This window comes from Triturus cristatus, chromosome 9, assembly GCF_964204655.1.
Source record: "Triturus cristatus chromosome 9, aTriCri1.1, whole genome shotgun sequence".
In the NCBI taxonomy this organism is placed as follows: Eukaryota; Metazoa; Chordata; class Amphibia; order Caudata; family Salamandridae; genus Triturus; species Triturus cristatus.
Window position 1 is genome coordinate 1,087,528,630 of NC_140592.1, and position 27,686 is coordinate 1,087,556,315.

A 27,686-nucleotide genomic window follows, 5' to 3' on the forward strand; every position below is an offset into this window, starting at 1 on the left:
TGATTAGTGTGTCTATTTTCGAGATGTGTGTATGCTTTGTGATGGTCACTTCAGCTTTTGTGTCATTGTACACTGTATGCAATGCGGCATGGGTGGTGCTTGTCTGCACATGGCCGAGAGTTTGTTAGGTTATCACAGCACTGTTAGCCTCACCACATCTCTGTGGGTATGGGACACAACCACAACTTTGGCCCAAAAGTGTGTCATGTGTTGGGGACCAGGAATCATACATGCTGTTTGGCATTTGCAGCTTTGTCCATGATGACACTTACCTTTCGGTCACTGTGATGAGGGGGGTTTTAGACCCCATCACCACAATGCTCAACATCTGCTGCAGTTTGGAACCCCACACTTTTGTCCTACACAGTGAGGGGGTGTTATTTTTACATTACCACAGTGCTAGTGTAGGCCACACTCATTTTTTGGTCACACATGTGATGGTAGTTACATTGTATGTTCGAAGTCATGATCACTGTTGTGGGCATTTGTCACAGGCTACACATTGTTGTCATGATGTTAGGGGGGATGTATTTTGCTGCCTTACATGATGTTGGTGTATGATGGATGTGTGGCGCATCAAACATCCTATGAGTGGGGGTGGCATTAGTGATGGGCAACATAGTCCCTAGGGGTGGGGGTGGCAGTAGTGCTGGGCAACATAGTCACTAGGGTTGGGGTGGCAGTAGTGCTAGGCAACAGGTCCCCTATGAGTGGGGGTGGGAAGAGTGATGGGCAACAGGTCCCCTATGAGTGGGGGTGGCAGGAGTGCTGGGTAACAGGTCCCCTATGGGTTGGGGTGGCAGTAGTGATGAGCAACATAAGCCCTATGAGTGGGGGTGGCAGGAGTGATGGGCAACAAGTCCACTATGGGTGGGGGTGGCAGGAGTGCTGGGCAGCAGGTCCCCTGTGAGTGGGGGTGGCAGTAGTGATGGGCAACATAAGCTCTATGAGTGGGGGTGGCAGTAGTGATGGGCAACATAAGCCCTATGAGTGGGGGCGACAGGAGTGATGGGCAACATAGTCCCTAGGGGTGGGGGTGGCAGTAGTGCTGGGCAACATAGTCCCTAGGGTTGGGGGTGGCAGTAGTGCTGGGCAACAGGTCCCCTATAGGTGGGGGTGGCAGTAGTGATGGGTAACATAAGCCCTATGAGTGGGAGTGGGAGTGGCAGTTGTAATGGGCAACATAAGCCCTATGAGTGGGGGCGGCAGGAGTGATGGGCAACAGGTCCCCTATGGGTGGGGGTGGCAGTAGTGGTGGGCAACATAGTCCCTAGGGTTGGGGGTGGCAGTAGTGCTGGGCAACAGGTTCCCTGTGAGCGGGGGTGGCAGTAGTGATGGGCAACTTAAGCCCTATGAGTGGGGGTGGCAGTAGTGATGGGCAACATAAGCCCTATGAGTGGGGTAGGCAGGAGTGATGGGCAACATAGTCCCTAGGGGTGGGGGTGGCAGTAGTGCTGGGCAACATAGTCCCTAGGGTTGGGGGTGGCAGTAGTGCTGGGCAACAGGTCCCCTGTGAGTGGGGGTGGCAGGAGTGATGGGCAACAGGTCCCCTATGGGAGGGGGTGGCAGGAGTGCTGGGCAACATAAGCCCTAAGAGTGGGGGTGGCAGTAGTAATGGACAACATAAGCCCTACGAGTGGGGGTGGCAGGAGTGATGGGCAACATAGTCCCTAGGGGTGGGGGTGGCAGGAGTGCTGGGAAACAGGTCCCCTATAAGTGGGGGTGGCAGTAGTGATGGGCGACAGGTCCCCTATGAGTGTGGGTGGCAGTAGTGATGGGAAACAGGTCCCCTATGGGTGGGGGTGGCAGGAGTGCTGGGAAACAAAAGACCTATGAGTGGGGGTGGCAGTAGTGATGGGCAACATAGTCTCTAGGGGTGGGGGTGGCAGGAGTGCTGGGCAACAGGTCCCCTATGAGTGGGGGTGGCAGTAGTGATGGGAAACAGGTCCTCTATGGGTGGGGGTGGCAGTAGTGCTGGGCAACAGGTCCCCTATGAGTGGGGGTGGCAGTAGTAGGGATGGGCAACATAAGCCCTATGAGTGGGGGTGGCAGTAGTGATGGGCAATAGGTCCCCTATGGGTGGGGGTGGCAGGAGTGTTGGGCAACATAGTCCCTATGGGTGGGGGTGGCAGGAGTGCTGAGCAACATAAGCCCTATGGGTGGGGGTGGCAATAGTGATGGGCAACATGAGCCCTATGGGTGGGGGTGGTAGTGGTGCTGGCCATACAACCCCTATGGTGGCCTGTTGTTAGTGGCCAGGATATGGATCCCCTGTGTGTGTGTGTGCCATTTTGCGGGTACGTGTTGTTTGTGTGGTAGGTGTCTGACTTACTGTCTGCGCCATCCGCATTCCTGATCCGGTCATAGATGTAGAGTATTAGTATGACCTGCGTGATGGGGTTCATGATGTGTTCGTCTCGTACACGCTGCTTGTTGCTCCGTCTCGTACCCGTTGCAAGCTGGTCCATCTCATAGCCGTGGATTGAGTTCTGGCGTGAATCGTAGCTGATATGCTTCTTTTCCGGATGCTGTGACGTGCCATATGTGGCGACTAGTCCGGCGCGTAGGAAGTACGCATCGTACTCGTCAGGGCGGAAACTGGTATGGACACTGCTTCCGGGCGACTCGGTTCGGCGTTATGGCTCAGACAGAGAATGAAGCTTGAATCACAGCCTACGTGTCGGTCAGGTTTTTGGCAGTTATGCGCATCGTACTTCATCAACAGGACAGACCGTCTCCAGATACAGGTCAGTCGCAAGGTAAGGCTACGAACAGCTCTCCGAGAGCTGTCCAACCCGGATCGAAATCCACCCCTCAGTGTATAGATGGTGGAACTAGAAATTGATCTTGGTATTTAGTCCCGTTGATGTTCACTATGCCGGAATGGCATAATTGCTTAAAGCACATCATTGGGGTATTGTGTCTATGGTGTTCGAGAATGGTATAAGCGTTTATTTAGTGTGACTCAAAATAATGTTTTTATATTTGTTTACGCTCCTGTTTTGGTTTTTGGAGAAATAAAATAATAAACGATTTGGAGAAAATGTTGATGGTAATGTAATACTGTGGACACGTTCTGTGAAAGGTGTGATGCACGTCTTAGCTCGCTTCCGCTTAATTTTGAAGTTCATGCTCTAGCGACCATTGGTCACATGCATAGTTGGGCGTGTTTCAAGTGAACGCCCGAACGCTGATTAACGTTCTGTGTTTGGATATTTATATTCCCCTTCCGTACGATATGGTGGTTCACTTTGAAAATATGGGACGCGATGGAAAGTTGCATGCTCGCTGCAACTAGGTAAGATGAGATAGCGGTTGCTTTGTTCGTAGGCACCCATGTTGCACAGGAGGCTCCCCGACATTCAGCTATGGTGCTCAAGGGTTTTTTGCTGTAGTCGTTGCAACTGCGACTGGTATTCACATAAAAGTAGTATCTTTGACCCCTTTTAACTCAAGAAACAATCACTCTATATATGAAGTAATGCTATTTGTAAAATGAGGACTTAGTGGCACGGGCACCAGTGTGCTTGTGCAAATAGGCTGGCTGCGCTCTAGAACAACCTGTTGTTTATGGATAAAATTACTCCTGTACGTTACAAGGATTACAAGTCACTCAGGAGTTTCAAATCGAGGAACAAATCCATAGGCCGAGTTTCCCTTCTCTGTTCAAAGATCACCAAGCCGCCCTGCAACATTTATCATCACATGACAAGGACTGCTGGGACTTGCGCAACTGGTGTTTCAGGGTCTGCAGGGCTGCGGGGCTGCGGGGCTCTGTATGGTTGCTGATTTCTGCACAGCTCCTTGGGTCTGCACGGCTGCTGGACTCGTTATGTGTGCTGGCTTTGTACATCTGCCAGTCTGCACAGCTCCTGTGATCTCCTGGGCTCTGCGGTCTCTATGGCTGGTGGGTTCTGTGAGGCTGCTGGTTTCTGCACAGCTGCTGGGGTGTGCAAGTCTCCTGTGATCTGCAGGCTGTGGGGTCTGCAGAGCTGCCTGTCACTGGCAGAGCTCTCTCGTTGAAGACTGAGTGGACTCAGGTCTGTCAGTGCTGTGGTCCTGGTGGTGGAGGTGAATCTCTGGTGGTTTTGTCACCTTTGCACTGTTCTTTGAGTGACGACTGACCCCAAAACCTTCAAACAGCACCTCTGTGTGCAAAGGCAGCAATCACTATACCCATGGCCTCGATGTGTAACTCTGCGCACGACGAACCCCCACTCTCCGCACATGCAGTGCTGCACTGCCTGCATACCCATTCATGGATCAGCACAGCCCACACCAGCAGAGCTCTGTGCTGTCTGCAGATTTAGAACTGGCCCCACTATGCGCAGTGTGCATAGTCATCCTCGTTCACGCAATGCTAAACTCACTGCACAGATTCCCTTTCTCTGTACGGCTCCCTCTCGGCCGGGCAAGCACTTGTCTGTGTACAGCCCTCTGCCCCCGGGAGCTCTCTCTCTGTACACTCTCTACCATCTCGCACAATACCCCCCTTTCTACATTGCCATGCTGTGTGCACATCTCTACTCGACTCTCTCATAACAGCTGTGCATGGTATGCCCCCTGCGCCCACCCACAGCACAGCCACTCACACACAGGGCACCAGCAGTACACTCATCCACTCTCAGGTTAGTCGGGCCCTTTACAATCATTCTCTGTGCAGTTCCCCGGTGCCTGTGTGCTCTCTGCCCTGCACTACCATCACCCCACTCTCTGTACAGTAACACCCTCCCAGAACAGCCTCCTTCTCTGTACAGATGCCACTCTGCACATACCTCCGATCCACTCACCCACCCCAGCTTCACCTAGTCACTCTCTGCGCACCGCCACACTCACCACAGCTCAGCGAAGCACTCCACCTGCAGCACAACATGTCACCCTCTTCACAGCCCAGAAGTCCGCCATTGCAACACAACCCGCCACACTCTTCACAGCTCCGCAAAGCCCTCCACCTGCAGCACAACCTGCCACTCTGCATAGCCATCTACCACCTGCACAGCTCACATCGATGCACAGCACTGAACGCGTCAGATGGCTAATTTCTCTGCTCAGCCCTCTGCGTTCTACCCATCTCTGAACTATCTGCCCAACCCCCTGCTTTCTACCCAATGATGGATGATTGAATAAGTGAAAAGATGGATGTAAGGATGTATGAGTGAATGAATGAATTAATGCATGAATGAAAGGGAGAGTGGATAGGTGGTTAAGTGAAACAATGGATGGATGAATGAGAGGGTAGGTGGATGGATGACAGGGTAAATGGATAGATGAGTGAAACTGTGGATGACTGCAAACCTGAGAAGTACATTTGCATAAATAAAATAACTAGTTTGCAATGGGGTCATGGATTGGGCAGTTGTTCATGTTACATTCATAACCTGACAGCACTACATAACTATACTTTCAGAATTGCTTTATTTACCTTCTTACTTTTCTCAAATTTGCTTGAAAATGCACCATTTGTCAAGTCATTATTCAAAATTTTTGCGAGGGGAGAACCCCGCTTATGACAGTTAGACTCTCTTGCTACGCTCGCTCGCCACTGGGCATTCATCCAGAACTTTTACTCCTCACCATTTTAAAATGTCACCAGCCACCACTGCTTAGTAATGTTAATTCAACAACATTGGGGAGACTTGTCATAAGACAGTGATGTTTGGCATTATTTGATTACAACTTTGTCCTTGGATAATGCATTTTCAGAAAAACAGATTTGACGGGTGTAAACTACTTCAACCTTATTTGGACTAATATCCAGGGAGATGATGCTTTGTTGGAGATCACTCTTTTTGGTTGGTATTATGTATTTGATTTATTGGGGAATATAAATGTATGCACACTATATAATTTGGTGGTCTGAGGTAAAAATCTGGGAAATTTGTTCTGCTACCTTCAGTAACTAAAAAGGGTAGGATCTGATGTGACTGGTCACCATGACCTGGCTTGCAGCTGGCTGCAACACCTGGGTGTGGTGGTATCCTTTACCTTGAAATATAGGGATGCCTATATGTGGGACGGTTAATAGGTCGCCCTTTGACGTGTTTTCTAAATGAGACTTCTTTGTAAATTTTTCCGGATTTATTGATTGTTTCCTTCCTGGTTTTTAACTTTAAGTTCCTTCTGTTTTTACTCTTCCCTTCCTGTATTTTGTTTCTCTGCTGCTTTTCCATTTCTGGTCTTTAGAACTGAGGGAGGGTCATGTCATCTAAGCTTTATGTTTTTTTAGATGTTTAACCTTTTCCTTGCTGACCATTTTTTGATTCTGTGAGATGGATTGGCTAATAATGTTATTGTTTATCTTGGGTTTAAAAATGTGAGTGTGTTATCCATAAACATAACATATGTATTTATACCTAAACATATTCTGGGATTAGAGATCTATGTTTTTAAATGTAATAGGTATGTGTTTGTCACATGCTTATTGGTTATAAATTTGTATCAATATACATATTGTTGTATTATGTGGACTTATGTTTGGTTTTGTGTGTTTTGAATTTTATATATACAAACACACACACACACACATATATATATATATATATAAATATATATATATATATATTACCTACTGGCGGTCGCCAGTAGGTAGTTATAGTTAGGACCCTGTTTCCATAGGAAATCCGCAACATTCTATTTGGAATAACTTTGGCACCGGTCGACGAATCCTCGCGAAATTTTCAAAATAGGTGGGGCGCTACGCTCCGCTCCTACCCTGAAAGTCTCGGGGGGATTCGTCAAGTGGGGGCTGAGATAAAAGGGGGGTCCCAAAACGCGTTTTTCCCATGCATTTTTCCATAGGACCTTTAGACACAGCTACAGCCCGAACGGCTGAACAGAATTACTTGAAATTTGGCAGAGAGGTAGTCCTCAGGTCAAGGAAGTGCCTTTTGTAGGTTTGGTGTAAATCTGTTCAGTAGATTCTGAGAAAATAGCCTTTAAATCAATATATATATCTGAGCCAGCTTACGGTGCGCTTACGGTGCGCTTACGGTGCGCTTACCGTACGCGTACGGTGACGTGCGCGAGCGCGATTCTGATTGGCTCTTAGATCTTAGTAAACATTCGAATCGGTCGAAATCACTCAGAAAAAAAGGGTGATAACTTGAAAAGGGGGCAAGGAAGAGAGTTACAGACCCCCTAACATTTGAAAGGGGGTCAAAGAAGGACAGAAAAGTACAAAAAAAACATTTATTAATTTAAAAAAAAAATCGCGGGGTACGCGTACGGTAAGCTTACGGTGATTTTACCGTACGCGTACGGTAAAAAAAAAAAAAAAAGAGAAATAAAATTCAGATTTAAGTGTTTAGATATTAGGGGGCTCTAAAAAGAGCCGTTGTGTTTATGAAGTGATTTGATTTTTTAATGGTACCTACAAGTAAGTACCGATGCAGAGTCTAAGGTTCAAGAGGAAGACTCTGTTCCCTTCATCAGTGAAGTGTACACCATCTCCTCTATAAATGTCTTGCATGACGTAACGCAAGTTGTTGTGGTAAATGGAACCCATACCATAGTCACGGAGGAAAGCAGAAACAGATTTGTTGACGTGCTTTCTTGCTTTGTCAATCTGTGGACAAAAATGATTGGACCAGTTCCATTTTTGCCTTTGGCATATGTTAGAAAACACAAAGGCAGTTTTAGGGAAAAGTGAAAACAGTTGTGCAAAGGTCTCCTTCATAAGCATTTCCAGACCTACCCCAGTCAAAGTGCCTTGGTCATTGCCACCACAGTGCACTATTATGAGGTCAGGGTGTTGGATTTGCATGAAGGATTTTACCAATGGCATCAATTGGTGCCACTTTAACCCTCTCTGACCAATCCATTTAATGTCTACATTTGGCAAAGCAAGGTCTCTCACCATATCTGTTTTCTCTGCATACTTTTCACTCCAGAAGACATAGCTGTGCCCTACAATCCACACTGTGAACATCTTCAAAGGAGAACTGGATGCACTCAGGAGGTGTAATTCAGTAGAATGGTAAAAAGAAATGAAAGACAGTTTGGAAATGGAGGCATACATATTTTTTTTATAAAAAAAAGATCTGATTGGCTGTTTCATACCATTCTAGAATAAAAACTAGGCTGTATGTGTAAATTTATAGAAGCATGTTTTGTATTGGTACAGAAAAATGTGTTACCAAAGAACAGTACTATGGATTTGCTGTTAGGTTTGAAAAGTCAAGCACTCCTGCTCTTTGGAAATGAAACATTGTGTGGCGAACTTCTGACCTAACTCCACACAGCAGTGTTCCATGAGCTGTTGCTATGGTAGCAGGCAGAAGTCAAGTTGGGGGAAGGGTACTAGGCAGAAGTCAAGTTGGGGGAAGGGTACTTTTGGAAAAGTGTTGGTTTTCAACCAATAGAAATGTGTGATTACATTTGAAAAAAAGGTTGAAGCACTGAGATTTGAAATTAACATGTATATGTGTGGAAAAAGAGAGGGAAAGTTTGCCATTATCTGGTTCTGCTGAGAGGAGAGAGGTGAACAGAACAGAGATCCTGGCTCTGATAATCTGCTGTTTGAGTGCCACATTTCTTTTACAATTAACTAATTTTAAAGGTGAGTTTAGAGTTTGAGAGGGGATGTATATGGTAAATTAAGAAATGAATAATAGAATTGGAATTCCTTTTGTTGAAGTTGTGTTTATTATTTTCTGTTTTGGGAGAAATTTAAATGTGAGGAACATGTAAAATAATATGGACTATGTTTTCACGAAAATTTAAGGTGTACTGGTAAAAATAGGGAATACTTTAAGGGTTTGAGGTTGCACTCAGTAATGCAAATACATTCAGCATCAGTGAGGCTGGTTGCCCTTGCTGGAGTGCAGTGAGTCACCCAGGTTACACATGTTGCTGGTCTCAGAAAGCTGTTTGGTATTGCTCTGGTGATTTTACATTTGCATTAGATGGAAAGGGGGAGGTTTTTTTTTTATGCAGAAGCAGACTCTTAGTACACAGGCAGCTGGTTATCCTGTGGAATCATGGATAGTATTCACAACCGAGTGGGGTTTGAGGTTTCAGTTAGTAATGCAAATACATTCAGCATCACTAAGGCTGGTTGCCCTTGCTGGAGTGTAGTCAGTCACCCAGGTTACACATGGTGCTGGTTTCAAAAAGCAGTTTGGACATGTGCTCTTTTCAGAATCTGAAAAGTGGATTCAAAATGTGTCAGTCTGTAAAAGTGTTTATCACTTGCCAAAAAAAAGAGTAGTAAGTGTGCTTTCAAATTGGCAAAGAAATTTCGTTTTGTGACTAATGTGAAAACATGACTCTGTGTGCAAATAGGAATTACAGGCAGAGATTTATTGCGTATTGCTCTGGTGATTTTACATTTGCATTAGATGGAAAGGGGGAGCCATTGTTTTGTGCAGAAGCAGACTCTTAGCACACACCCAGCTGCTTATCCTGTGGAATCATGCACAGTATTCACAACCGAGTGGGGTTTGAGGTTTCAGTCAGTAATGCAAATACATTCAGCATCACTAAGGCTGGTTGCCCTTGCTGGAGTGTAGTCAGTCACCCAGGTTACACATGGTGCTGGTCTGAAAAAGCAGTTTGGACATGTGCTTTTTTAAGAATCTGAAAAGTGGATTCAAAATATATCAGTCTGTAAAAGTGTTTATCACTTGCCAAAAAAAAGAGTAGTAAGTGTGCTTTCAAATTGGCAAAGAAATTTTGTTTTGTGACTAATATGAAAACATGACTGTGTGCAAATAGGAATTACAGGCAGAGATTTATTGCGTATTGCTCTGGTGATTTTACATTTGCATTAGATGTAAAGGGGGAGCCATTTTTTTGTATGCAGAAGCAGACTCTTAGCACACAGCCAGCTGCTTATCCTGTGGAATCATGCATAGTATTCACAACCGAGTGGGGTTTGAGGTTTCAGTCAGTAATGCAAATACATTCAGCATCACTAAGGCTTGTTGCCCTTGCTGGAGTGTAGTCAGTCACCCAGGTTACACATGGTGCTGGTCTTAAAAAGCAATTTGGACATGTGCTTTTATCAGAATCTGAAAAGTGGATTCATAATGTGTCAGTCTGTAAAAGCACTTATCACTTGCCAAAAAAAAGAGTAGTAAGTGTGCTTTCAAATTGGCAAAGAAATTTCTTTTTGTGACTATTGTGAAAACATGACTCTGTGTGCAAATAGGAATTACAGGCAGAGATTTATTGCGTATTGCTCTGGTGATTTTACATTTGTATTAGATGGAAAGGGGGAGGTATTTTTTTGTGCAGAAGCAGACTCTTAGTACACAGGCAGCTGCTTATCCTGTGGAATCATGCATAGTATTTACAACCGAGTGGGGTTTGAGGTTTCAGTCAGTAATGCAAATACATTCAGCATCACTAAGGCTGGTTGCCCTTGCTGGAGTGTAGTCAGTCACCCAGGTTACACATGGTGCTGGTCTGAAAAAGCAGTTTGGACATGTGCTTTTATCAGAATCTGAAAAGTGGATTCATAATGTGTCAGTCTGTAAAAGTGTTTATCACTTGCCAAAAAAAAGAGTAGTAAGTGTGCTTTCAAATTGGCAAAGAAACTTCGTTTTGTGACTAATGTGAAAACATGACTCTGTGTGTAAATAGGAATTACAGACAGAGATTTATTGCGTATTGCTCTGGTGATTTTACATTTGTATTAGATGGAAAGGGGGAGCCATTTTTTTGTGCAGAAGCAGACTCTTAGCACACACCCAGCTGCTTATCCTGTGGAATCATGCACAGTATTCACAACCGAGTGGGGTTTGAGGTTTCAGTCAGTAATGCAAATACATTCAGCATCACTAAGGCTGGTTGCCCTTGCTGGAGTGTAGTCAGTCACCCAGGTTACACATGGTGCTGGTCTGAAAAAGCAGTTTGGACATGTGCTTTTATCAGAATCTGAAAAGTGGATTCATAATGTGTCAGTCTGTAAAAGTGTTTATCACTTGCCAAAAAAAAGAGTAGTAAGTGTACTTTCAAATTGGCAAAGAAATTTCGTTTTGTGACTAATGTGAAAACATGACTCTGTGTGCAAATAGGAATTACAGGCAGAGATTTATTGCGTATTGCTCTGGTGATTTTACATTTGCATTAGATGGAAAGGGGGAGCCATTTTTTTGTGCAGAAGCAGACTCTTAGCACACACCCAACTGCATATCCTGTGGAATCATGCACAGTATTCACAACCGAGTGGGGTTTGAGGTTTCAGTCAGTAATGCAAATACATTCAGCATCACTAAGGCTGGTTGCCCTTGCTGGAGTGTAGTCAGTCACCCAGGTTACACATGGTGCTGGTCTGAAAAAGCAGTTTGGACATGTGCTTTTTTAAGAATCTGAAAAGTAGATTCAAAATATGTCAGTCTGTAAAAGTGTTTATCACTTGCCAAAAAAAAGAGTAGTAAGTGTGCTTTCACTTGGCAAAGAAATTTAGTTTTGTGACTAATATGAAAACATGACTCTGTGTGCAAATAGGAATTACAGGCAGAGATTTATTGCGTATTGCTTTGGTGAATTTACATTTGCATTAGATGTAAAGGGGGAGCCATTTTTTTGTGCAGAAGCAGACTCTTAGCACACAGCCAGCTGCTTATCCTGTGGAATCATGCATAGTAATGACAACCGAGTGGGGTTTGAGGTTTCAGTCAGTAATGCAAATACATTCAGCATCAGTAAGGCTGGTTGCCCTTGCTGGAGTGTAGTCAGTCACCCAGGTTACACATGTTGCTGGTCTCAGAAAGGTGTTTGGTATTGCTCTGGTGATTTTACATTTGCAATAGATGGAAAGGGGGAGCTATTTTTTTATGCAGAAGCAGACTCTTTGCACACACCCAGCTGCTTATCCTGTGGAATCATGCACAGTGTTCACATCCGAGTGGGGTTTGAGGTTGCACTTAGTAATGCAAATATATTCAGCATCACTAACGCTGGTTGCCCTTGCTGGAGTGTAGTCAGTCACCCAGGTTACACATGTTGCTGGTCAGAGAAAGCTGTTTGGTATTGCTCTGGTGATTTTACATTTGCATTAGATGGAAAGGGGGTGTTATTTTTTTATGCAGAAGCAGACTCTTAGCACACAACCAGCTGCTTATCCTGTGGAATCAAGCACAGTATTCACAACCGAGTGGGGTTTGAGGTTTTAATCAGTAATGCAAATCATTTAGCATCACTAAGGCTGGTTGCCCTTGCTGGAGTGTAGTCAGTCACCCAGGTTACACATGTTGCTGGTCTGAAAAAGCTGTTTGGACATGTGCTGTTTTCAGAATCTGAAAAGTGGATTCAAAATGTGTCAGACTGTAAAAGTACTTATCACTTGCCAAAAAAGTAGTAGATAGTATGCTTTGCAATTGGCAAAGAAATTTCGTTTTCTGCCTAATTTCAAACCATGACTCTGTGTGCACACAGGAATTGTTTTTAGATATTTAATTTGTGATGGTGTTATTGTGATTTTCACTTGTAGGAAAGGGGTACATAGTATTTTAAGATTTGAAAAGATCATAAAAAATGTAGTAATATATTTAAATAAAATAAAGGAATTTTTTTTTAGTTTTTTTCAGGTATTGCTGAAGAGCAGTGAACAAAATTTAAGATGCCTACAAAATCCAGACTAAAGAAAGACCACAAAAAAAACCTATATTTGAAGACAACTGGAGGACCTAAGTTAGTTGGAGATGCTCATGTTGGGAAAAAGAACAAATCTTCTGGTAAGCAGACAAAAGCTTTTTTAAAGAACATCTTCAAAAAAAGGAAAAATGTAAAAAATGTCTGTACTGGAAAGAATGTTTTCAATAGAAAAAAACAGGAAAAAATTGAGAATTTAGTTAATGCAAATATACCTTCTGCAACAATAAAGATTAACTTAAACAGAAAAACAGCGTTTAAAGAGATACGTAGAAAAATGTTTCAGAGAAGATTTATGTCCAATTTGATAAAGGATGTGAAGAAATATAAGCAAAAGGCAAAATATTACAAGAGAAAAAAAGAAATTGAAGCCATTGCAGCAAAGGCATTAGAATTAAAAAGGAAACTATTCATTTTAATTTTGAATAGGATGCGTACATTAGATAAAATGGTTAATGTACTGAAATCACAAAGCAAAAGGAAAAGAGTAGTGAACAGAACAAACTTTTGTAAAGTGTTTTAGGAAAATGGATGCATAGTTCAAGTAGTGAACCTTTTTTTAATGAAGAGAGTTATTTTCAAAGTAATAGTTTGCTGCATGCAGTTGACACCAGAGGTCGTGCTTATGAAGTGAAAAATGGTTGCATAATGGAGAAGGAGATAATGGTTCCAAGAGATGAGGTACAAGTGATGGCGGATGAGGCTATGGGGAGACGTCCTAAAGCCCCAGTGTACACTTGGAATTGTAGTAGTATTTGCACTGTGCGTCAGGAATCTATTGATAAATTTCGTGAGTTTCTAAGAGAATATAGTAAAAAAAGTGTAAAACAGAAGATTAAGGTGCTTCAAAGTCTAGATCCATGCAGAGTGAGAGAGAATACTGGTTTGCAGGGTCATTCTCTGGATTGTCTATCTAGAAAAGTGTGTAATAGTGTTTTCCATCATTTTAGGATGCTGGCTGTTCATCATACTGAAATGAGAAAATTTGTGAGACGGTTGTATTTTGCAAAAAGTCCAGCAATAAAGTTAGATGAATTGAATAGGGCTCTGTTCCGTGGATCGGATTCAGATGTAGAGAAGGTTGTTGATGAAATTCAGTTTTGTTACTTTGGTCCTGAACAAAACAGTGCAGAAAAGGACACAGTAAATGAGGAAGAAGTGGAAGAGAATGTAGAACCCTCTGTAAGTAAGACATTTAATGATCACATAACAAAATTTGAAAAAATCTCTAATGAAAGACCAAATATTACTTGTATTTGTTGCCGCAGAACTCATTATAGAAAACAAACTAGGAATGTTGATCTCTACAGAAAGAGTGAAAATGAAGATAATTATAAGTGGAAAGATTTTGCCACATATATATTTCTAGAAAATTGTTTTGAATTGGGTGAAGATCAGCGTATTTGTAAATACTGTTACAACAAGTTAGAGGAAAATAGAATGCCGACCAGAGCTGTACATAATAATTTAGAATTGGATGCTATTCCTGCTGAACTTTCTGAATTAAATACATATGAGTCTATACTTATTCAATGTGTTCATCCGTTCCAGACCATAGTATGTATGGAGCCCAAAACTGGTAAATTACCTCCTTCAGATTTACTGAGAGGTTTAAAAGGTAGAGTGGTGTATTTGCCCTTGGATTTGAAAAAAAATATGGAAACTATTGATGCGGATACTTTGGAAACTGAACCATTAGTTATTCTGGTTAATGGTGTACCTACAAAGAATAAGAAGATTTGGCAGGAGCTGGTAGATGTACGGAAAGTACAAAGAGCAAATTTGTATTTGAAAAGGAATAACAAATGGTATGAATCAATTTATATAGAAGAAGAAGAAGAAGATTTACAAGAAGACACAGAAACATCAACTGGACAAATTGAAAAAGTGGACAAGTCAAAGGAAGAAGAAATTTATGAACATTTTAGCATACATCCTCTTCATTCAAAAGAAGTTATGGGAGAAAATATTGATCTGTTTCAGATGAAGAAAGCAAAAGGAACTCCCGTGAGTGTATGGGAGGAGAGCTTGGAAGCTCGATGTTTTCCCCAGCTGTTTCCTAAAGGAAAAGGAGGACGATACGATGAACGTCCAGAACAGATTCCAGCTTCTGAGTATCGGACTACAAGACTATATGCTGAAGATTCCAGATTTCGACAAAGTATTCCTTATTTGTTCCATCTTTTATTTGAAAGCGACTTGTCTGCACTATCTTATGCAGTAAATCACATTTTAAAAAGTGGAGTACATTTACAAAATGTGTCTGCTAAGGATTTTATGGAGAAAGTGCAGCACCGAGATGATCATTTGGAAACACAACTGATCAATCTGATGGCTTGTCAGCGTGGGACAAATGAATATTGGTACCGACGCCATGGTGAATTAAAATGCATGTTACGGAATTTAGGAACACCAACATGGTTCCTTACCCTAAGCTGTGCTGAGTACGCTTGGGATGATTTACTGGATTTTCTACGAGAGGCAAATTCAAACATTAAAAACATCGAATACAAGACAGCAGGAGAACTGTGCTCATTGGATCCGGTTAATGTTTGCAGATATTTCAATCATAGATTTGAGGCTATGATGTCCTTCATCTGCAATAAAAAAAATCCAGCACTAGGAGAAGTAGTGGATTTCTTTTGGAGAAAAGAGTACCAGGCAAGAGTTGCTCCTCATATTCATATGCTGTTGTGGATCAAGGATGCCCCAAAGTTTGGAACAGATACTGATGAAGCAGTGTTATCTTACATTGAAGAATATGCAACATGTGCTATACCAAAAAGCACAGAAGAGAAAAAGTTAAAGGAGCAAGTTTTACGTTTCCAAAGTCATCGGTGTGGAAAATACTGTCGACGGAAATACAAGAGCAAAGAAAAATACTACACTAAATGTCGATTTGGATTTCCTAGACCTGTTCTTTCAAATGGAAGAGTAAACAGTTTTATGTCATCTGTGAGACATACTATCACAAGAAAATCACCTAAGAATACCTACAACCTAAAAAGAAAAGAAGAATCAAAAAATATAAATGACTACAACCCAATCATTTTATCCATGTGGAATGCTAACATGGATATACAGTATGTAGCTGACAATTCCATTGCTGTTGCTCGATATGTAACGTCTTACATTACTAAATCTGAAAAAACTGAATTGAAAGAAATGTGGGAAGAGATTTCTCACGAGAAGACTGTCAGTAAGAAGCTGTACAGTTTCAGTTTAAAGATTTTATCGCATCGAGAAATTGGATCCTACGAATGTTCAGATAGGTTATCTTCTGCAAGTCTCTACTCGAAATCAAGAAGAATAATTTGGGCAAGTTTAGGCCTTGCAGCAATGAGAAATCGGGTACTGAAATCTGTTGGAGAAATTGAATATTTGGCCGAGAATGACCCAGAAAGTACAGATATTTTGAAATCAAACGTGTTGGACACATATTATCCAAAAAGAAGTCATCATCTGGAGAACATGTGTCTCTATGAAGTGCTGCAGAACTACATTTATTCACGGAAAGCCGCAGAAGACATCAACAATGGAAAATATAAAGTCATTGGTGAGGAAGGATGTTTGGTGAAGCAAACAAAAGGAAGTTTGATAAATCGCAGGAAGCTGAGTTGCGACACTACTGACAAAAAGGAATTTTACTACTTGGCTCTTTTACAGCTGTTTAAACCATGGCGTACAGAGGATGAACTACTGGGAGAATTTCAAAGCTATGAAGATTCTTTTAATGCTTGCAAAGACAGCATACAATGCAGTACATTCTCAACTTATCTGCAAATGTTAAATGAAGAAATTGAACAGGAAACTACAATTGCAGCTGAAGTAGCTAGAGACAGTTCTCAAGACAGCCAAAGTTCAGGAACACTCAGTCAAGATCCCCTAGGACAACCAATCGTTGAAAATGAAGCATCAATAGCCATGAATGAAGTGGAAACGGCTATGAATCAAGCTCAAGAAGAATTTTTAGACTTACAAAATTTGGAAAGACAACTGAATGAAGAGCAGCAACAAATTTATGAAGAGATCAGAAGCAAAATTGATCACGGATTTCTACATGAAAAAAAAGAGTGCTCATGCACATCATTTCATCCAATCAGGATGTATGTAAGTGGACAAGCTGGAACTGGAAAAAGTTTCCTAATAAAAGTCATCAGAAGCTACCTACAGCAAAAAACGGATTCTACTTTGTCTTGTGTGGTTACTGCTCCAACTGGGTTAGCAGCCTATAACATAAAAGGAATCACCTTACATCGTTTGCTAATGTTACCAGTGGAGCATGAGAACAAAATACAATACAACAAGCTAACTGGAGAAGCATGCTTGGAAGTTTCAAGAGTATTGAAGAAGATGCAAGTTCTCATTATTGATGAGGTGAGCATGGTATCAAACTTAATGCTTGCCTTTGTGCATTTAAGAATGCAGCAAATTCTAAGGACAGACTATGACGTGTTATTTGGTGGAAAACATGTCATAGTTTTTGGGGATCTTCTACAACTTACTCCAGTTAAAGGACAACCAGTGTTTAATACTGTGACACATGAAGACACAAAGAAGTCATTGGGAAGCATCGGTAATGCAAATATTTGGTCCTTCTTTGAGTACAAGGAACTTACTACTAATATGAGGCAAGCAAACGATGAAGAATATGGAAGTATTCTGAAAGATATCAGAATTGGACTACTCACAGAAGTTGGCAAAAAAGCATTACAGAGTCGGCTGCTACATAATTTATTTCCAAAGGAAGAAATAGTTGCAGAGAAGATATACAAGAACATTGCAGAAAAGAAAAGTGTCATCTGCTTAATGCCAACTCTACGTGAATGCTCAATATTCAATGAGGAGCTTTTAAAATTGGAAAAGGAAGATATCAGGAAATTGGAAGCAGTGGACAAAATTGAGGATGGAAGAATTACTATCACATTAACAGGCACACTGAAAAATAAATTGGATTCACTAGAGAAGAACATTTCCAAAACAGCTGGATTAGAAAAAAATCTATATGTTTGCATGAACTGTAGAGTATTTTTAAGGAGAAATTTGGATGTTGAAAAAGGTTTAGTTAATGGAGCTATGGGAAGAGTTGTGGGTTTTATTAATTATCAGAAAAAAGATGGAATTGAATGTTTAAAAATAAAATTTGATCAGATAGAAGAAGTTAAAGACATTTGTCGTTGTTCAGTTCGTTTCATGCTTGTGAAAGACTTATATGTACGTAGGAAGCAGTTTCCGTTTTCGCTAGCATATGCTGTAACTATTCACAAGTCTCAAGGATTGACTGTAGATTGTGCTTATGTGAACATTGGTTCAACTGTGTTCAAAGAAGGTATGGCTTATGTAGCTTTGTCACGAGTGAAAACATTATCTGGTTTATTCATGATAGACTTTGATGACTCAAAAGTTAGTGCTGATACAAATTGTGTAAAGGAGTATAATAGATTAAGAAGAACCTATGCTCCTCATTTAGGTCAGTATCCTGTGTTGGAGAAACGTGTAGTTTCTCGTAAAAGGAGAAATGAGAATATCTGTAATGAAGATGTAGAGAGGAGGAAAAAAAAGAGGAGTGATGTAATTGCAAGCAAAAAGAAAAAGGAAAATGAAGAAGAGGTTGTAGGATGTCATTTTGAAAATAGCTCTGGTGTCAACTGCTACGCTAATGTAGTGCTGAATGTTGCATTTTATCTGGAAAGTGTGCAAGAGCAGATAATAGTAAATCAGAGAAAAAGATTCTGTTATGACTTGAGTCTCCTTTTTCAAAAGCTGAGTAATGATAAAACTCAAATAGAAAGTGCTACTGAAATTAGAAAACTTTTAGACGTATGTTCAGGACGAACACAGTTTTCTCAAAATGTACAGCAAGACACACAGGAATTCTTGATGTTTTTTCTTCAGGTACTGGAAGAAGAAGGGGTTCCCATTGAAAATTTGTTTGGTCTCTCTTATAAATGGGAACATAGTTGTGAAAACTGTTACAATATATGTGGCTCTAATGTTGATTCTGAAAGGTTTATTTATTTAACATTGCCAGAAAGTAAAACAGTCACTTTTGCTAAATTAGTTAAAGATGCTAATCATAACATGGAATGCAGTGAGTGTAAATCTGAAATGTTTTCAACGTTAATTTTAAAGGAATACGGACAATATGTAATTTTAATGATGCAACGATGTAAAGCTGATGGTTCAAAATTGGATATTTTAATAAAGAAGTTTACAGGACAGCAATTATCAATTTCAGGAAAAACTTTTGTAACAGTTGCAATAATTTTCCATGAAGGACCTACTGTTACTTCTGGACATTACACAGTTTATCTTAAATGTGAAAAAGGCTGGACACTGTGTAATGATTCCCAATTGATTTTCAAGCAACGTTTGCCTTTTGATTTAGCAAATTCCTATCTAATCTTCCTGAAACCTAAATTTTAGAGAGACTTGGCAAGATGTGTACAAAAATTTTTTACCATTTTATTGGATTACCATTGGAATTTTCTAAAAAAATGATTTTTCAAATTATCATTTGGCCTAATGGAAAGGTAACCAATTGTAATGTGGACTTTTTAAATTTTTAATGAAACTTTGGAAAACCAAAAATTTAGACAAAATCGGTAACATCTGCACATTTTAAATTTTGGAATGTTATTGGATTGCCATTGGAAATTTATTCAAAAAAGATTTTTAAAATTACTATTTGGCCATGAGGAAAGGTAAACAATTGTATTGTGGACTTATTTAATTATTAATTAATCTTTCGGAAACCAAAATGTTACAGAGAATCGGTGAGATCTGTACAATTTAAACTTTAGAATTTTATTGGATTACCATTGGAAATTTAATCAAAAAAGAATTTTAAAATTACTATTTGGCCTAAAGGAAATGGAACCAGATGTATTGTGGAGTTATTTGAGATATATTTTTGTGATTATACTTCTGAAACAAAAATGTCAGACGGTATTTTAAAGAAATAAGTATTGATATTAGTTGATATTTTTTTAGAATATTATGTATTTCTATAATGTTATGTTTAAGTTAAAAGAGATTCTGGGCTTTTTTTATACAATCTTTGAGATTGTTATTTTTTTTTTGCCCGCTGTTAAATGATGAATGCAATTGCTTTCACAATTTATAGTGAAATGCAATATATTCTGAAAACAGCAAAAAAAAGGCAAAACATTTTTTGGGAAAAATATGTAAATACGTGTACTGTGTAATATATTGATTTATTAAATATTAATACTTTTTTCTTTTTTTTCAGATTGTGAAAGAAAATTTTCAAAAAAAAACAACCATTTTTTCAAGTAATTTCAATTACATTTTAATTAAAAATTAAATTGTTGGGTGGGACAGGTAACTGAGAAATTAGAAGGTCTCTTTCTTCCACTTTATCTCAAAAAGATTTTTAGTATTTAGTTATTAATTCCTCAAGGATCTTGAGATGTGGTAATTGATTTTTAGAGTTTTAAAAAAAAAAAAAAAAAAATACGCTTACCGTACGCGTACGGTAAAAAACAAAAAAAAAAAAAGTTTTAAAGAAAACATAAAAAAAAGTTGAGAGGTAAGGTTGGCTCTTAAAAGAGCCGTTGTGTTCATGCAGGGACAGAGGAAAGGAAGTATGGGAACATTAGCTGGTTGGACATTTGTGCTGATCTATTTTGTTGTTAATGAGGGAAACACTGGTCTCCCTATGAACAATTAGATCATGGCAAAATGAACACCGCATAGTAACCCTACCAAACCGAGGGTTCGTTTCCAGAGGTTCTGAAAAAGGTGATTGTGCCCCCACAGATGAAGGGCTCAGCTGAGCTTCCGAAGAAGGACTCGGCTGAGCTGCTGTGGATGTACTTGCTCGACTTACTGAAGGGTTGCCCCTAGTATGTCGTGCATGTGTCCTAGGATGCACATCCTCAAGGTGTCTCAACATAGTGTGATTCCCAAAGGAATACTTCTTGTTGGGATTACCTCGCGAAAGTACACGCTGGCACAGCTTGCAAGTCACCAAGGCAGCATTGACTTTTTTCTCACCCTCTGGAAAACTGAAATACTCCCATATGAAAGAGCTCTTCTGTTTCCTCTTTCTCTGCCTGATGGTGGTGCTGCTAGCCTCACTCTCAGCAGAAGAGTGCTGGTCTGCCATCGTATCACAAAGACAAGTCAGCTCCTTCTCCTAAGGGATCACAAGCAGAAATGAGGGGAATGGGTGTGGTGTAGGAGAGTTCTAGAACTGAAAGTAGTTTCAACCAATCAAAAGTTGTGTTTCATGATCACTTGACCCACCGTGCGCGTACGTTACGCTTACGTTACGCTTAGGGTGCGCTTACGGTAAAAGTGCGCATGCGCGTAAAAAAGACACGCGCTCGCGCGCATGCGCAAAACAGTCACTCCACAACACTTCCGCGTAACGTGCGCGTGTAGCGTACACGCCTATGCGCCCCACGCACAGTACGCGCGGCTACGCAAATTGCGTAACTATACGCAAACAGAGTAGATAAATTACGGACATTGCGTAAACCGTACGCTTACCGTACGCTTACCGTACGCGCACTAAAAAAAAAACAAATATATATTTTCTATGTTATACTTATATATCTTACCTGTTTGGTAAAAAAAAAAGAGAAAACTTGATATATTGTATATTTTTTTTTTTAAAAAACAGTGTTTTAAGAGAATAAAAAGTTTAAAAAAAACTTGTTTTTTTTAAAAAAAAAACACATTTAAGATAAGAATTTATAATAAAAAAATCATACAAAATCAATAAAAAAAAATTATGGGAATCACATATGTTATAGGTAAGAATTAGCATTTAAAAAACCATACAAATTCACTGAAAAAAACATGGGTTTCACACACGTTATAGTTAGAAATTAGCATTTAAAAAACCTTGCAAATTCACTGAAAAAACCATAGGTTTCACACGTTATAGTTAGGGATTAGCATTTAAAAAACCTTGCAAATTCACTGAAAAAACCATAGGTTTCACACATGTTATAGTTAGGAATTAGCATTTAAAAAACCTTGCAAATTCAGTGAAAAAACCATAGGTTTCACACACGTTATAGTTAGCTGGACATTTCACTCGTAAAAAACCAATGAAATTTCCCCGTTATAGTTAGTTAAGCTAACTATAACTCGCGCGCCCGCAATGCACTGCTGATGACGTCACATATTACATCACTCATGACATGGTCAGTGACATCACTCATGACATCACTGATGACATCTCAAATGACATCACTGATGACATCACTGATGACATCATCCATGTGATGGAGTGGCAGACCTCCTCTCACCCTAATATAACCTTTGATACACACATTCAAAAATAGAGACTGAAATTTTCAAAAAAATGGACATACCAATACCAATTACAACAACCTCTTCAATAATTCTAAGATCCACATAAACATCCACTCATTCACCAACAGTCCTGTACAGTCACTCATTCGTGTACTCACACATCATATGTACTCATACACCTATACATCCTGTAACACAATGCCTCTCATCCATAGAGTTACTCACACACATAGTTACTCATGCTAATAAAGAATCAAACATACATTTATTTGCATATACAGTTATACACACACCACCACACTTACCTCTATGGAAACTTACACATACTTAGTCTTTTAAACAATCACTTATAGAAACACATACTTATTCATACAGGAACTCTTTCAATCTCTCACTCTCACATACACTCACTTATATATACCAATAGTCACATATACTAGTTTAGACAGCCATTCACTCACTAACACACCCATACACACACTCTTCCACCCATACAGTCCTGCACATATGCTGTCTTCAACACATACAAACAGTGAGTCACTCATTCATGCACTTATGCACTACGTAATACCCCCCACTGAACCATACAGACACTCAGACACTCATACTGATACTCAAAAAACCAACTAATAACCTATATAGACACTCATGTAGCTGCTCACCAACCCATGCAGCCACTTATACACAAAGTGAGAGACTGATACAGGTATTTACACATTTAAACATTACTCACTTAGCCATGTATTCAATAAGATACACTTAATCAGTCAGTAATACAATCAATTTTTCAAAAACAAATCATCCATTTAGACACTTATATACTCATTTATTCTTCCATCGACCTTGAGATATACATATATAAAACATATGTAATTTTCAGAAAAACACACATTCACTGGATGATGTCATCAGTGATGTCATCAGTGATGTCATTTGAGATGTCATCAGTGATGTCATGAGTGATGTCACTGACCATGTCATGAGTGATGTAATATGTGACGTCATCAGCAGTGCATTGCGGGCGCGCGAGTTATAGTTAGCTTAACTAACTATAACGGGGAAATTTCATTGTTTTTTTACGAGTGAAATGTCCAGCTAACTATAACGTGTGTGAAACCTATGGTTTTTTCACTGAATTTGCAAGGTTTTTTAAATGCTAATTCCTAACTATAACATGTGTGAAACCTATGGTTTTTTCAGTGAATATATATATATATATATTATCTACTGGCGGTCGCCAGTAGATAGTTATAGTTAGGACCCTGTTTCCATAGGAAATCCGCAACATTCTATTTGGAATAACTTTGGCGCCGGTCGATGAATCCTCGCGAAATTTTCAAAATAGGTGGGTCGCTACGCTCCGCTCCTACCCTGAAAGTCTCGGGGGGATTCGTCAAGCGGGGGCTGAGAAAAAAGGGGGGTCCCAAAACACGTTTTTCCCATGCATTTTTCCATAGGACCTTTAGACACAGCTACAGCCCGAACGGCTGAACAGAGTTACTTGAAATTTGGCAGAGAGGTAGTCCTCAGGTCAAGGAAGTGCCTTTTGTAGGTCTGGTGTAAATCTGTTCAGTAGTTCCTGAGAAAATAGCATTTAAATCAATATATATATGTGGGCGGAGCCTAACCACACATCTCATCCTGAGATCTGATTGGCTGTCAGCACTTCATCCAAGAAGTGTTGGCAGCCATCTTGGGACCAATATACATGATAGCACCTCATTAAAAAGCATTGCAGTTAATAGAAGATTTTAAGACTTTAGTTACATTATAAATCATTTGTTGATGGTACCATACTCATTTTAGGAATTGTGGTATGTTCTAAGGTGATTTCACCATGTGAAAAAGCCTTCTGCTGGGATATCATGATTGAGAGAAAAATATTTTCTCATGCTTTTACCACAGAGGTTTGGAAGGTGATCTATAAGCTAAACTGAGAGCTTATTTTCTGTAAATTCACATTATCTTTCTCAGTCATGTGAGAATGAAGTCTGACATTCTCAGTAAAACATGTACATCCAACAAGGGCAGAGACTGTCAGTTGATTCCTTTGTGTTCTACTGCAGCTTTCCAGAGTGTTCCAAAGAACTACTAGAGCGCTAACCGTCCTACTTATGATAAATGTATGGCACACCTGAAGCCATCTTGCTTGGATTAAAGTGGTAACTCTTAAAACATTTAATTTAAAAAGGAACAAAATGAGGTGGTTCATTTTTCCATAAAAAGTATGATTAGTGCTGCATAAAGAAAAATTAGGGCACATTTTGAGTGACTTCTCAAATCCTGGCATGCAGACTGAAACATGCACTTTCAATACCAGCAGCAGTTTTCCCTGGTGAGCAGTAGCTTTACTACAGTGATCTAATGAGCAAAAAGAGTGCTAACATTCTGATTTTATGGCAAATGTGTGACACATTTGAATGCCTTCTTGATGGAATCAAAGTAAAAAACTGAAAGTATTTCCTACTGAGGAGACTGCAGTAAATGAGGAAATTAGGAAACTTCATAACAAATAAGTCTCCCAAGATGGCCACCAGAGACAAAAGAGCCCAAATGTAGCCCAAATATCACCCAGATGTAGCCCAAGTATAGCCCAATGACAGAATGTCCAAGAATGTTCTTAAAAACAACTAGAGCACTTACTGTCTTCATTATGACAAAAGTATGGCACACCTGAAGCCATCTTGATTGGAATAAACTGGTAACACTTAAAACATTTAATTTAAAAAGGAACACAATGAGGGGGTTCATTTTGCCATAGAAATTATGATTAATGCTGAAGAAAGAAAATGAGGGCACATTTTGAGTGACTTCTCAAATCCTCTTCTATTTCATTAAAAAATTCTGACATGCAGACTGAAACATGCACTTTTAATACCAGGAGCAGACTTCCATGGTGAGCAGTAGTTTTACTACAGTGATCTAATGAGCAACTAGAGTGCTAACATTCAGAATTCATGGCAAATGTGTGACATATCTGAATACCTTCATGATGGAATCAAAGTAAAAAACTGAAAGCATTTCCGACTGAGGAGACTGCAGTACATGAGGAAATTAGGAAACTTCATAACAAATAAATCTCCCAAGATGGCCACCGGAGACAAAAGAGCCCAAAATCACCCAGATATAGCCCAAATATAGCCCAATGACAGAAGTGTGCAAAACACTTATTATTTTGTGTTTTTGCAGTGTTATATAGTGCAGACTTGTCAGGTATTGGAGTGCTTTACATGAGCATTGGTTACATCACACAAGAACAAATTCATTTTGGTTGTAGACATGGGGAGACTAAGTGATTTGACCAGAATCACAGAATGTTGAGCTGAAGCAGAAACTTCAACCTGGTTCCCCAGTTGCAAAGTCTGCAGTTCTGGAAGTAACACCACATCCTCTCCCCTAAGTGCAACATTTAATCAAGTTGTCAACTAGATAAAAAAACATAAAGATAACAAATAATTTAAAAGTGCTTTGTCGCTATTTGAAAACTCAGAAAATATGTCCTTATTTTAGTCTTTTAGAGCACTAACCATAATTTTGATGCCAATAAGACCCTCTCATATATGTAATTTCTAAAGGAAATGCTCTAGGTATTACAGTTTTGATTACATCAAGATGATGTCAGGCGTTCCACACTTTTGTAATAAATATAGAATGTTAGCAATCTAGTTGTTCATTAGGATACTGTTGAGAGGCAGAGGCCAGGGGCACGGACTCTGAAAATTGAAGGCAGGTAGGAGGGTGCAAAGGCAACAATTTAACCACACTGAGCAGGCAGGAAGGGCCGTGGAAGCACAACAGACTATGGAGGGCAGTGGAAAGGGGGGCAGGGGCAACAAACCAACAATACAGGACTTGCAAGAGAGGCTGTTGGAGGGAAGATCTATTACGGGTCAAGGAAGCTAGGGGCGGTCCCCAGATCCCCGGGAGCCACCACAGAACTGAGCAGGAGAGTGAGTCAGGGACAAAAGGGGCACCTTAATTTGAGCCGGGGTGCCTAGGAACGCTTGCTCCAAAAATGAAGAAAACAGACATATGAGACATGGAATTGGAGGCAGAATACAATGGCAGTTTAATGAGAAGATGCAACTTCAAAGAAACCGCAGAATAGAGACCTAAAGTACAAAATACAGAATCCAGATAATCATACAGCTGTCATGATATTCTCTGTATCTCAATTAATGGACTGACAGAGAGAGAGAGAAAACACATCTATAAATGCATCATGAGAAACAAGTTACACCAAGGAAAATGTTACCTAGGGACACTCACATTTACTCTTAGAGCAAGCATTCCTGCAATTACAATACAACATCTTTTAAATGCAAAAGTAAAGAGAACAATGGTTAAACATAACATGACATTTCATATAGGTAAAATAGAATAAGATACTTCAAGCAAAGCCGAGCAAGACATTTTAAGCAAAGGAAGACAAGAGCTCCCAGTTCTTGGGGAAAACCTGCACAGCCTGTTAACCTACATACAGACGGCGAGGTTGTCCGTCGATATCTGTGGGTGCTCCCTTTTTATATCATTTTGTGGGCTCCTTTGCACGCTACATCTACCTACATATGCTACCCAAAAGCTTTGTCTGCAGATTTTACCAGACATTTCGTCATTTACCCACTTAATGCTGACAATGGACTGGGTGAAAAGGTCAGTCTCTCAGGCCAATCGCTTATCGTAAGTTCCATAGAGCAAGCAGAAAATAATGGGTATTGTACAGGAATTCAATATATTCATGTATAAAATCTCCTCAGTTCTCCTAACTTGACGCTCTGCGGTTGCCACTTCCTTAAAAGCGGGAAACCTGCCCAGGAAGCAAGTACCAGTCCAGGATGCAGCCTTCTGTATGTCGACAGCTTCAGGGGGATGTTGAACTTTGATACCGAGCACGGAGCACTCGGGTAGGGTGGGGGCTACTAGTTTGGAGCAGAAGGCCTCGCAGACCTGCCTTCAGACTGCTATACACTAAAATTGCAGAGCTATGGTCAATTTAACAAAGAGGCCTACATATTGAACAGAAGGGCCTACACAGGGGTTTTATGCTGGCTGAGTGGTAAGGATGTCTCAGGATAATTATATAGCAACACAGGACCCGCTGGTCAATTTAATACGGCCTACAAATGCGGCTGGCAGGGCAAGGACAAGGGTCTCATACTTCAGGTGTGGACAGAACGGGCCAGGGGCCCCCTGTGATACAAAATCTACCCTCCTTCAAGGCTGTGGCAATGTAATAGACCATTGTGGGCAGAAGGAAGAGGCAATGGTAGTACAACCATACATGCCAACAGACCCGATTCAGCCAGGAAACGTCCAATGTTTTTAAGCTCAAATGGGCTTTATTTGATCTGTCTCCTGTCTACAATATCCTCTTTTTCAATGTAACTCAAAGGGGAAAATCAATACCCCAGTTTTTTTTCAAAATCTCCCTCTTACCAAGTTCAAAATGTTCGCAAGTATGGTACATTGGATCATGGAAGGAAATGGGATAGGGACATGGACTTGGATAACAGAGGACAGGAGAGACATGGAGAGGTGCACCAAACTGACCCTGCAGGGCAGGCATCAGGGTTTGCAGCAGCACAATACACCACACAGGGCATGCAGGACGGGAGTGCAGCACAACAATCCATAGAAAGCAAGAGGGAGGGGACAGGACCATGCACATGGACAACAGAGAACAGAGGGGCAAGAGGCAATGGTAGCTAGCTGACCATAATGGACAGACAGGAGAGAAGGCTGCAGCATAACAGACCATAAAGGGCAGGAGGGACGGATCAGGGGCATTACAATGGAAC